This window comes from Orcinus orca, chromosome 11, assembly GCF_937001465.1.
Source record: "Orcinus orca chromosome 11, mOrcOrc1.1, whole genome shotgun sequence".
Taxonomy (NCBI): Eukaryota; Metazoa; Chordata; class Mammalia; order Artiodactyla; family Delphinidae; genus Orcinus; species Orcinus orca.
In genome coordinates, this window is record NC_064569.1 from 85,256,077 (window position 1) to 85,268,964 (window position 12,888).

A 12,888-nucleotide genomic window follows, 5' to 3' on the forward strand; every position below is an offset into this window, starting at 1 on the left:
TTTCACATTTCCGGAGCAAATAAGGAAGCAAAGACAAATGAAAGCCTCCAATTATTCCAAGAGGAGTGAGTAGCAATACCACCCTGGGATCAGACAACCTGATCTGAATGCCAGCTCCCCCTCTTACTGGCATGTGACCCTGGCCAAGGTTCTTGACCTCTCCGTGACAGTTTCCTCACCTCTACAATGGGAGTAATACTGGCTACTTCTTAGGATTGTTTGGAATTCACTTAGAGTAAATGTACAGAGAAAGCCCTAAGAAAAGTTGGCCCATTAGCTTAAATTGGCTTATTACCTTTGTATCACATGAATTTCAATCTCCATCAAACTTTTAAAAACTGTTATTTGCAGAAAAGAAATAATGTTGGCCTGTGTTTAACTCCTCCCTTTCTCTACAACTACCCATAAAGTGGAGTTTTAGGAGTGAAATGATGTACTCAAAGGCAGGAAACGTAAAAAAGGAAGTAGTAGAACTGGAAGAAGAATGACAAATCCACACAATGGATGATGAATCAAAAGATGCAAAGATAACTGACGACTTTCCCTGCATTAATAGGGTTTTATTTCAGTGCCATTGATCTAATAATCTACATGCTTAATTTCGAGTCAACAAAGGATTGTTCAGCCCCTACTGTCTACCAGTCACTGTGCTAGGAGCCTCAGGGCTACAGAGGTAAATAAGGCACTCTCCTTACCCTGGAAGCTGACTCGAGGAGACTGGAGACCCAGTGCACACCCCCTCTGCAGCTGAATCCCAGTTAACCTGCCATGACAACCTATGTTCTCTGTGCCTTTAATACCTGTGTTCAGGAGTCCCCCAATAAACATTAACCATTTTTCATGATGACAGGGTGAAAGAGAGGGATGTGGACCACAATTTAATGTATTGGAAAAGACATTCTCTAGACTAATCTAGACTTTGTATTAAAGGTCAAAGGATAGGTGATTATCGTTTTTCCCCTCCCTAATCCGTACACCACAGCTGCCCCTTAATTTATACCACTATATATGAGTCATAATTCAGCAAACATCAAAACAGAATCCCCAGCACAATGAAGACTTCTCAGTTGGATTTTACTTTATTACCTTAATGAGGCCTCACCTCATAAATTCCCCTGATGACAGTGTCTGTTATAGTATTGTCTCCGTTTCCAACTTCCTAGTCTACTCTTGCCCCTATCCTCTCCATCCATTCTCTGCCCTGAAGGCCTGGAAGGATCGGGCTTCAGCTTCCCTCTCCCACCCCAGCTATGCCTGTCACCACTGCCCCACCTCACCAGCTTCTAGACCCACTGGAGGTTTTCCCTGACCCCTGACCTCTTTAAAAGCCCCACCCTATAATGTCATCCACTCATAATAATAAGTATTATTATGTTCACTCCAATATACTTAACCTCATTGGATTGTCTTGGTTGGTTGTTGTCTATCAATATATCCAAAATAGGAGCTCTTCTCATTGCATCTCCTCTCAGCAGGGCAACTGCAGTGATCTCCAAACTTGTCCCCCTGCTTCCGCCCCGGCCTACACAGCAGCCAGACTCATCCCCCGAAAACAGAAGTCAGATGCTGTCACCCCTCCGCTCAGAAATCCTCCAGTACCTCCCCATTCTCCTCAGAGTAAAAGACAAAAGACTTTACAGTAGCCTTGCAAGCAGAGAGTGACAAGGTTGTTCATTCCAAGTTGAACAAAGGAAAAGATTAATCGTTTTCTGGCCATGAAACAAGCAACCACCAGAATCTTTTTTAATCAATCTATGACAACCTCCCAATCAGTGACAACCCCTGACTTCAGAAAGTTAGCCAATGAGCCATAGCCACACTCCAGTAATCCTGCTTCCTTCTCTAAAGGTCAATTCGTCTCTGAACAGTCCAGCTTCTAAAAGTGCCAGTCTCTGAACCCCACACTTCCTGAAACACTATATAAGACCAAAGACTTCTCTGTTCAGAGATACTCTGCCTTATAATACAGCTGTCCTTTGCTTAGCAAGAAATATATTCTGCACTTTTTGTTTCTTTCAGACATGAAGATCAGACAAGGCCCTATGGCATCTACAATCTTATTTCCTCTCCACTCCCCCTCTAACTTCATATCCTACTTTCTCCTTTGCTCACTCCACTTCCTTTTGTCCTTATTTCTGGCAGGAATGCTCCTGCCTCAGGGCCTTTGCATTTGCTATTCCATCCGCGTAGCACATTCTTCCTTCTGATATCCACAGAGCTCACTCTCTCACCTCCTTCCGTTTCTTACTGACACCAACCTGATCACTTATCTAAAAATTGCAATTCCAGTTCCCTACCCCCACTTTCCCTTAACTGCTTTATTATTATTATTATTTTTAGTAACACTTATCACCTTCTGACATACTGTAGAGCTTCCTTATTTATTTTGTTTATGTTTTGTGTCTCTTCCTGCTAGAATGTAAGCTCTATGAGGACAAGGAGTTTTGCTTGTTTGGTTCACCCATGCATCCCAAGCACATAGTAGGTATTCAAAAATTATCTGTTGAATGAATTGATGGATTTCTTTTTTTTTTTTTGCTGTACGCGGGCCTCTCACTGTTGTGGCCTCTCCCGCTGTGGAGCACAGGCTCCGGACGCGCAGGCCCAGCGGCCATGGCTCACGGGCCCAGCCGCTCCGCGGCATGTGGGATCTTCCTGCACCGGGGCACGAACCCATGTCCCCTGCATCAGCAGGCGGACTCTCAACCACTGCGCCACCAGGGAAGCCCCGAATGAATGGATTTTTAACATTTCAACTTATTACAATATAAACTCCTTGAGTGCAAAGACCTTGTGTTCACTGCTGTATAATCAGGACCTGGAACAGTGTCTGCACATAGTAGGGGCTCCGTAAATACGTAAGGAATGAATTCATGAGCAGGCATTGGATAACACTGTACAGGTGGTCCCCGACCTAAAAGTTTCCACTTACGATTTTTCAACTTTGCAATGGTGCAAAAGCAATATACAGTCAGTAGAAATTGTACTTCAAATTTTGAGGGTTTTTTTTTTTGTTTTTTGTTTTGGCCATGTGGCTCTCCTGATCTTAGTTCCCTGACCAGGGATCGAACCCGTGCCCCCTGCAATGGAAGCGTGGAGCCCTAAACACTGGACCACTAGGGAATTCCCCAAATTTTGAGTTTTGATCATTTCCCAGGCTGATGATATTCGGTATAATACTCTCAGGATGCTGGGCAGTGGTAGCAAGCCACAGCTCCCAGTCAGCCATGCGATCATGAGGGTAAAAACCAGTACACTTACCACCTTTCTGTCCCCATACAACCACTCTATTTTTCACTTTCAGTATAGTGTTCAATACATTACATGAGATATTCAATACTTTATCATAAAATAGGCTTTATGTTAGATGATTTTGCCCAACTGTACGCTAATATAAGTGTTCTGAGCATGTTTAAAGTAGCTTAGGCTAAGCTGTGATGTTCGGTAGGTGAGGTACATTAAATGCATTTCAACTTACAGTATTTTAAATTTCCAATGGGTTTATCAGGACGTAATCCCATCATAAATCAAGGAAGATCTGCATCTTAATTGATAATATAAATGACCCTGAAATTACCAAAGCATCATGTGTCATCTTTCTCCAGAGAAACAGAGTTAATAAACATATTTAAAATTCCTCAAGTTATTATGAAGTGTTAATCAAAATATTCAAAATACATTCATCTCTAGTTCCACACGGATTAGATGAATTAATATACGAAGATGATTAAAACATTCTTTGATCAACCTGAAAAAGCAACAATATCCCTCTCCTTTCTAGGGCTGCCCAGGCCAAGGACTGGAGGGGAAATTGTCTTTAATAGGAAGGATAGCCAAAAAACATCTTTTTCTCATTTCGTTTGCTTTTGCATAAACTGTTGTATTCTCTGAACTTGCGGCCCTGTCTGCAGTCTCTCTTTGATCTATTTACTGTGACAGGTCCAGATTAATCTTACTGACACACAGCTCGTATCATGTTATTACCTTTTAGAAATCATGAAAATACCTGCCACTTATTGTGTGTTTACGGTGTATTGTGTACTCCAATAAATGATTCACACATGTTTTCTCATTTCAGCCACACAATGACTTTGTGAGGTAGGTATTATTATCCCCATTTAAAAGAAATGAAAACAGGCTCAGAGTTTAAGAAACCCAGAAATCACCCAGCTAGTGGTGGCAGAGCCAAGTCTAGGACTCCCTCTTAGTCTCACCCCACTGCAGATTCATTCTGACCCTAATCTCTCATAAAAATCCTACCCATTTACAAGATCTGAATAGATGTTTCTCTGAGAAGACATACAGGTGGCCAATAAGTACGTAAAAAGATGCTCAACATCATTAATCATGAGGGAAATGCAAACGAAAACCACAATGTGATACTACTTCACACCCATTAGTTTGGCTATAATCAGAAAGACAGCTCATAACAGATGTCATTGAGGATGGGGAAATCAGAACCTTCCTACACTGCTGGTGGGAATGTAAAATGGTGCAGCCATTGTGGAGAACAGCTTGGCAGTTCCTCAAACAGTTAAACACAGAGTTAACCTTTGGCCCAACCATTCCACTCCTAGGTGCATACCTAAGGAAAAGGAAAAAAAAAATCCACACAAAAGCTTGTACGTGAAGCTTCATAGCAGTATTATTCATAGAGCCAAAAAGTGGAAATAATTCAAGTGCCCATCAGTTGATGAATGGATAAACATGATTCAGCCTTAAAAAGGAATGAAGGGGCTTCCCTGGTGGCGCAGTGGTTGAGAGTCTGCCTGCCGATGCAGGGGACATGGGTTCGTGCCCCGGTCCGGGAAGATCCCACATGCCGCGGAGCGGCTGGGCCCGTGAGCCATGGCCGCTGAGCCTGCGCGTCCGGAGCCTGTGCTCCACAACGGGAGAGGCCACAACAGTGAGAGACCCGCGTACCGCAAAAAAAAAAAACAAAAAAAAAACAACAAAGGAATGAAGTCCTGATACGTGCTACAATATGGATGAACCTTGAAAACATTATCTAAGTGCACGAAGGCAGCCCTAAAAGACCCTGGAGTATGCGATTTCATTTATAGTAAATGTACAGAACAGGCAAATCCACAGAGACAGAGGTCAACTGATTGCTTAGGACTCCAGGAGGGGGTGGGAGAATACGGGGTGATAGTTACAGGGCATGGGGCTTCTTTTTGAGGTGATGAAAATGTTCTAAAATTGATTTGTTGCACAAATCTGTCAACATACTAAAAACCATTTAATTGTACACTTTATTTTTTTTTAATTTTTTAAAAAAATGGGTGTCTTTTTGTTTATTTATTTTTTTGGCCGCACCGTGCAGCATGTGGGATCTTAGTTCCCCGACCAGGGATTGAACCCCGGGCCCCCTGCATTGGGAGTGCAGAGTCTTAACCACTTAACCATAAGGGAAGTCCCTCGAATTGTACACTTCAAATGGTTGAATAGTATGGTAGGTAAATGATATCACAATAAAACTGTTATTTAAAAAATCCTACCCATTGTTAATATCTTTATGTATGAAGCACATACAAATTGATAAGAAAAAAACACATGTCCAATAGAAAGATGAGCAAAGGACATAAAATAGAAAACTCATAAAAGAAAAAATACAAATGGCTATTAAACGTGGGGGTTATTAAAAAAGCTTTACCCTCAAATCAAAGGAAGGAGGGACTTCCCTGGTGGCACAGTGGTTAAGAATCCACCTGCCAATGCAGTGGACACAGGTTTGAGCCCTGGTCCAGGAAGAACCCACATGCCACGGAGCAACTAAGCCTGTGCGCCACAACTACTGAGCCTGTGCTCTAGAGTCCGCGAGCCACAACTCCTGAGCCTGAGTGCCATAACTGCTGAAGACCGGGCACCTACAGCCCGTGCTCCGCAACAAGAGAAGCCACCACAATGAGAAGCCCGGGCACCGCAACGAAGAGTAGCCCCCGCTCGCCGCAACTAGAGAAAGCCCAGGCACAGCAACGAATACCCAACACAGCCAAAAATAAATAAATAAATAAATTTATTTTTTAAAAGAAATCAAAGGAAGGCGAAACCTATCAAATAAGCTACGAATTTTACAACAAAGATGAATATGAAGGTGTGGTGAGATGGCTGTTCCCATACACCAGTGATGGGAAGCTTTCTAGAAAGCAATTAGTCAGTGTGCATTAGCAGCCTTTAAGATGTTCTTACCCTTCTAGTCAATAAATGTATCATAAGGAAATAATTTGTGATGCAGGTAATAATATAATAATTAGGTAACAAGCAATTCAGAAGAGCTCTGTTAGTAGTAGAAAAAATTGGGGAAAAACTATGTTGTAGGCAGACTCTAAACTTATACTAACTCATGCCTTGCAACAACCTTAAGAGTTAGACTGTTATCTCCAAAATGGATGAGGAAAAGCATCACTCTGCAGATAAGGAGATGGGGGCACACAGAGATTATGTAGCCTGTGCCTCCAAGGTCACTCAGCTGCTGGTCTCTCTCTTCAACAAGAGAACCGTTGAATAATGGCCCAAACTGTTAGCCATTATTGTTGTTCTAATTATTGAGATGGGGGATAACTGAAAAAGAAATCAAAATTAAGAATGACTATGAGTAGTCATTAACTGTTATTAATATTCTTTATTACAGTGGAATCAGGCCATCTTTAAAGGTTATCTAGTTTACTCAGTTATGGGAGTAATGTATATGCTATGTGATCATTAACACCCATGTCGCTGTGGATTAGAGGTGCAGGGGGGAAGGAATATGAAGGCAGTGAATTTTAATAGGCACACTAGGGAATGGTTCTACAAGAGAGGTGTGAGTAGGCAGGCTGAGCCCTGGAGGGGAAGGACCAGCTGAGGGAGGTACCTGGAAGGGAAGAAATGGGAGGTCACAGACCTCCCTCCCACCTCTTGGTCCAGGACAGCTCCTGAGAACCTTCAGTGGCCCTAAGCACCAAAAAGATTATGACGCCATGTGTCCCACATCTAATTCAAAATAAAAAGGAGGCTTCGCTGAAAAATACATGGATGGCAGTCCCACAGAGTTTTTGCTTTCTCCAAAATGGGCACTTTAATATGTTTTTCAATGTCGAATTCTTTCCAAAAAAATGTTCCCCCTCATTTTCTGATATCCTCGCTTTGCTGGTCCCTAAGCACGTTCTTGGTTGGCATAATAGTTAATTCCACCTGGGAAGTTTGGGCCACTGACCTCTCACCCATTGCCATTTGCCTGGCTGCTGCTTACATATCCTCCAGAATTTAGATATCACCCCCTCCAGGAAGCCTTCCTGATCCTCCAAGTTCAAGCCTTCGAGTGATATCCATCTTGTTCATTGAAGCACATCCTCCTCTGGAATGTAGACTCTGTGAGAGCCGGACCACGTCCATCTTGTTCATCACCCACCCTAGAACAGCACCTGGCTCAAAGCTGAAAGAAAGTTTACTAAATGAACAAATTATCAAATGAGTGACCACGCCCCCGCCCCGCCCCAGCCCCAACTCCCTCACCTCCAGCAAGCGCCTGGACAAAGCTAATGCGCCGCCTCTGTGCAGGTTACTATGCCCTGACTCCAAGGCCCTCGAACTTCCCTTGCCTCAGAGTCAGAAACCCTTCCACCATCATGCCTTTGACTTGACCCTGACTGAGTCCAGTGAGAACCCAATCCAACCAAAGGATACAAAACTATAAGCATAGACTGAACTTACGTGACTGAATTTTCTGAACCTAGGGTGATAAAAAAATTTTTTTAAAGGTATTTATGACCTCACTCTGGGAAGTCGCTGAGTTTTATGAAATGTAAAGGGAAGGATGCTTTGCAGCTTCTCCCAACCTGGCACATCCCCGCCTTCATTATCCTTCTGGGAAATAGTGTTTTCCTGGCTGGAAAGACTCCTCCCACTTTTATTTGCTTATGATCAAAGTCACAGATTCATTTGCGCAATTGCTAATACATTCTTGAGGCCTTCTAGCTCAAAGGTTGCAAACTCCTCCCCAGCCAGTATGGCCTTTAGAGGCAGCACACATTTTTTTTTTATAAATTTATTTATTTTATTTATTCATTTTTGGCTGCATTGGGTCTTCGTATGTTTCTTTTTTTTTTTTTTTTCTTTTGAGGTACGCGGGCCTCTCACTCTTGTGGCCTCTCCCCGCTGCGGAGCACAGGCTCCGGACGCGCAGGCTCGGCGGCCATGGCTCACGGGCCCAGCCGCTCCGCGGCATGTGGGATCTTCCTGGACCGGGGCATGAACCCGTGTCCCCTGCATCGGCAGGCGGACTCTCAACCACTGCGCCACCAGGGAAGCCCTGCATTGGGTCTTCGTTGCTGCGCACAGGCTTTCTCTAGTTGCGGCGAGCGGGGTTTACTTTCGTTGCGGTGCGCGGGCTTCTCACTGGGGTGGCTTCTCTTGCTGCGGAGCTTGGGCTCTAGGCCCACGGGCTTCAATAGTTGTGGCGCGCGGGCTCAGTAGTTATGGCTCATGGGCTCTAGAGCGCAGGCTCAGTAGTTGTGGCTCACGGGCTTAGTTGCTCTGCAGCATGTGGGATCTTCCCGGACCAGGGCTCAAACCCGTGTCCCCTGCACTGGCAGGCGGATTCTTAACCACTGCACCACCAGGGAAGTCCCCAGCACACATATTTTTATTTCACTTATTCAAAGTTTGGAATGGCAAGGGAGGAATTTAAGTCATTTGGGGGTGATGGCTTCTTTCACTTGCTCCAGGCCCCACCAACCCCAGGCTTCTACCAGGCTATCCCTTCCCTTTATGTGACCTGCCTGACCTCCGAAGACAGGTCTCGGTTTTGGCCACTGATGCTAGTTCAACCTCCAACCTATCCCAAGTAAGAACCCTTACCCAGGCTTGTAAACTTGACACCAGGAGAGCAAGTGTCTGCCTCCGTCTGGTGTCAAGCTGGGAGGAGCTGGCCTGGCAACTTCTTGGCCCCCAGCCCTTCGGAGAAAGCCAGCACACACGCAGAGAAGCAGGGGAGGGTCTCTGCAGGGTTCTAGTTTCTCATTCTCCGTTTTTTCTAACTTTTTGTCAACTTAGTACTAGTTATCAACTTAGTACTAGTCATCAACTTAGTACTAGCTGGTTCTTTTTTTCTTCTTTAAATTTACTTTACTTCTTTTTTTCATTGAGATATAGTTGATTTACAATATGGTGTTAGTTTCAGGTGTACAGCAAAGTGATTTGATTATACATATATGTGTATATATCCACATTCTTTTTTTTCCTGATTCTTTTCCATTATAGTTTATTATCAGATATTGAATATAGTTCCCTGTGCTATACAGTAAATCCTTGTTTATCTAGTTTATGTATGGTAGTGTGCATCTGTTAATCCCATACTCCCAACTTATCCCTCTCGACGCCCCCCTTCCCCTTTGGTAGCCATAAGCTTGTTTTCTATGTCTGTGAGTCTGCTTCTGTTTTGTAAATAAGTTCATTCGTAGTATTTTATAGATTCCTCATATACGTGATATCATATAATATTTGTCTTTCTCTGTCTGACTTACTTCACTTGGTACTAGCTGGGTTTTTGTCCCTTGAAGTTAAGTCTTGAGTAACACATCCTGCGTCTAGTATGGTCCCAGACGTAATAACCACAAAAGGGAGGTTAATGTTGCTCATTGTGATACTGCTTGTCATCGTCTTTCATCTGAGTTAATATAAACATCCACCTCTCTACCGCCCCAGGTGATATGCAGTGCAAAAGAAATCATTACAAAGCTTATAATTAGCGAGACATAGTATCCAGGAGAGAGCCAGGGAAGAGGGGAAGCACAGAGAAACCGCCAGAGGAGTCAAAAAAGGGAGATGTGAACTGACTTCCATTTTTTAAATTTTCAACTGAAAAAAAATTTATGACATAAGAATCGAACTTTAGTGGGTCTAGCGTGATCATTTGGAAAACTATTAGGTAGAATCTCTTAGCTTATACCTCATACTAAACTGATCCCAGATGTCCTGTTCACAGACCACTCCTCTAACAGATACCTGCCCCCATCCACCCACCCCCAACGATAGGGTGGGAGTCATGTGCTCACATATGTCCTGTAGCTCACTCTAAGGATCTTAGCACTGTAATCATGGCAGGCACTTAGAAAAATTGCTATGTTGATATGGTTAATAGAGCGGACATGGCCAGCAAATATAGCACGCATCTCTCTGCCCAGCACACCTTTCCATGCTTCTTCAGGTAACATCACTCTTCTTCCCTGGAGACACTGCTCTTCCCCCACTCCAACCATGTGGTCCGAGTGGGTGCGGCCAATCAGATGATGTGCGTGCGTACTTGACACAAGCTCAGCAGATCATAGTACCTCACCTCCACTGCCACGGCAATTAGCTCGAGGAAGGGGCACGCAACCCAAGTCAGGACAGACAGGACCCTTTCATGGGGTTTTAAAATATAGCTCTAGGGGAAGAAGAAGCAAATAACTTTCCTTTCCTCTTAGGTGGCGAAGCTGTGATGTGACTGAGAGTTCTCAACAGGCACCTCCCTTGAAGTATAAAAAATACTCGTTCAGGGGCTTCCCTGGTGGAGCAGAGGTTGAGTCTGCCTGCCAAGGCAGGGGACACGGGTTCGAGCCCTGGTCCGGGAAGATCCCACATGCCGCGGAGCAACTAAGCCCGTGAGCCACAACCACTGAGCCTGCGCTCTAGAGCTCGCGAGCCACAACTACTGAAGCCCGCACGCCTAGAGCCCGTGCTCCGCAACAAGAGAAGCCACCGCGATGAGAAGCCCACGCACCGCAACGAAGAGTAGCCCCCGCTCGCCACAACTAGAGAAAGCCCGCGCGCAGCAACGAAGACCCAACACAGCCAAAAATAAATAAATTAATTAATTAATTAAAAAAAGAAAATACTTGTCCACACAGGAAAAGAAATGCAGAGAAAAGGGGAGAGAGAGAGAGAATATGAGTTCAATTACTGAAATCCATGCTTTCCTGAGGCTGAATTGTTATGCTTCTTCTGAGAACAATTCCAGTATCCAATAAATTACCCCACCTTTCTTTTTTTCCCCTTACATTAGTTTGAATTCAGTTTCTATTGCTTGCAAACAAAAGATCTCCAGTAGACTCACAGACTTAGAGAACGAATTTGTGGTTGCAGGGCGGGGAAGGGTGGAGGGGAGAGATAAATTGGGAGTTTGGGATTGCCGTGTACACACTGTTATATTTAAAATAAAATGCCTTTCCATGAAAAAAAAAGTGTCTCCATCAATTTATAAATTGTCTGGGATCTATTCTGGCTTTGCTCAAGGAGCATTTAGAGAACCCAAGTGAAAAACCTGTAGGTTGGGAACAAACTTTAAGAACCAATATTCTTCAAGAGGGCAGTAGAAAAGAGCAAGAGAGAAAAAAGCTCTAAATAGGAACATATTTTGTAACTCCTCATAATAATAATAGCTATTGCTACCTATGAGGTCAGGAATACCTTCATTCTACAGATGAGAAAGATAGTTCAGCAAGGTCAAACCGCTAGTAAGTGACTGGCTTTAAACTCAGGTCTGTGTGATTTCCAAGCTTAATCTTCATTTCACCAGACTAGAGTATGTTCCTGGCATGAAAAGCAAACCTCCCTTTAACCTAACATATTTTCAGGAAAATATTTGAAATGAAGACATTGGAGCTGGAAATTCCTGCCCATGTCCCTTGTTAGTGGTCAGCCAGCTACACATGCTTCCTTTCTTGGACATCTATAGGAATTAAGGCAGAATCTACTGACTCATTCATTCCTGGCACACTGAAAGAAGTCCAGATTGTTTATCTGTCAGAAGCCAGAACTGGGGAAAGGCCATTTGAACAGATGCATCAAAAGTCTACCTGAAGAGACTTCCCTAGTGGCGCAGTGTTTAAGAATCCGCCTGCCAATGCAGGGGACACGGGTTCAATCCCTGGTCTGGGAGGATCCCACATGCCGCGGAGCAACTAAGCCCATGAGCCACAACTACTGAGCCTGTGTGCCATAACTACTGAGCCCAAGCACCAAGAGCCTAAGCTCCATAACAAGAGAAGCCACGACAATGAGAAGCCCGCGCACCACAATGAAGAGGAGCCCCCGCTCGCCGCAACTAGAGAAAGCCTGTGCCCAGCAATGAAGACCCAACACAGCCAAAAAATTTAAAAATAAATAAATAAATAAATAAATTTAAATTAAAAAAAGTTTACCTGAAGGCAACATGATGAAAAAATTCTTAAGTGTCTCGGGCAGAGGTTGGCAAACGATGGCTGGCAGGCCCACCGTGTTTATAAATAAAGTTGTACTGGAGCACAGCCACACGATTCATTTATGTATTGTCTGAGGCTGCTTTCCCACTGCAGTGTCAGTTGAGTAGCTGTGATGCAAAACTTAAAATATTTACATCTGTGCCTCTGAGAATAAGTGTGCTGACCTCTGGCCTAGGGCAATGCTCCAAAGAGAAGATGGAAACCAGCACAATAGTTTTAGGCCACTTCTGCTCCAAGCTGAACCGCCGCTGGTTTTTACCCAGCAGAGAACATCCTGGTACTCAGCGAGCAGCCTTATCACATCTAAATCCACAGTACATCCTGTTCCCGCCCCCATCTTCCCCGTTCCTGCTCTGCTACTCACCTCAGTTTCTCTTTCATTTTGACTTTCCAGGTCCATCCAATGTATAGCTTTTCCCTCTGTCTCCTACGCCCTAAATCACAAACTCGCCTCTGCTTAAGCCTGTTTCCACCACTGTCTTCCACCTGGAGGACTCAAGCTCTACTTCTGAGTTTGGCCAATGGCGGAAGAAATCAAAGCCAGGAAGAGAGTGGGTCTGGGGCGTTTATTTCCCTGGTTCCTTTGCCGCCGGAAGCAGTGGATTTGCTGCCTCCCTCTATCAAAGGCCACAGTCCTGTCTGGGCAGCCCTCTCCCTTCAGCTCCTC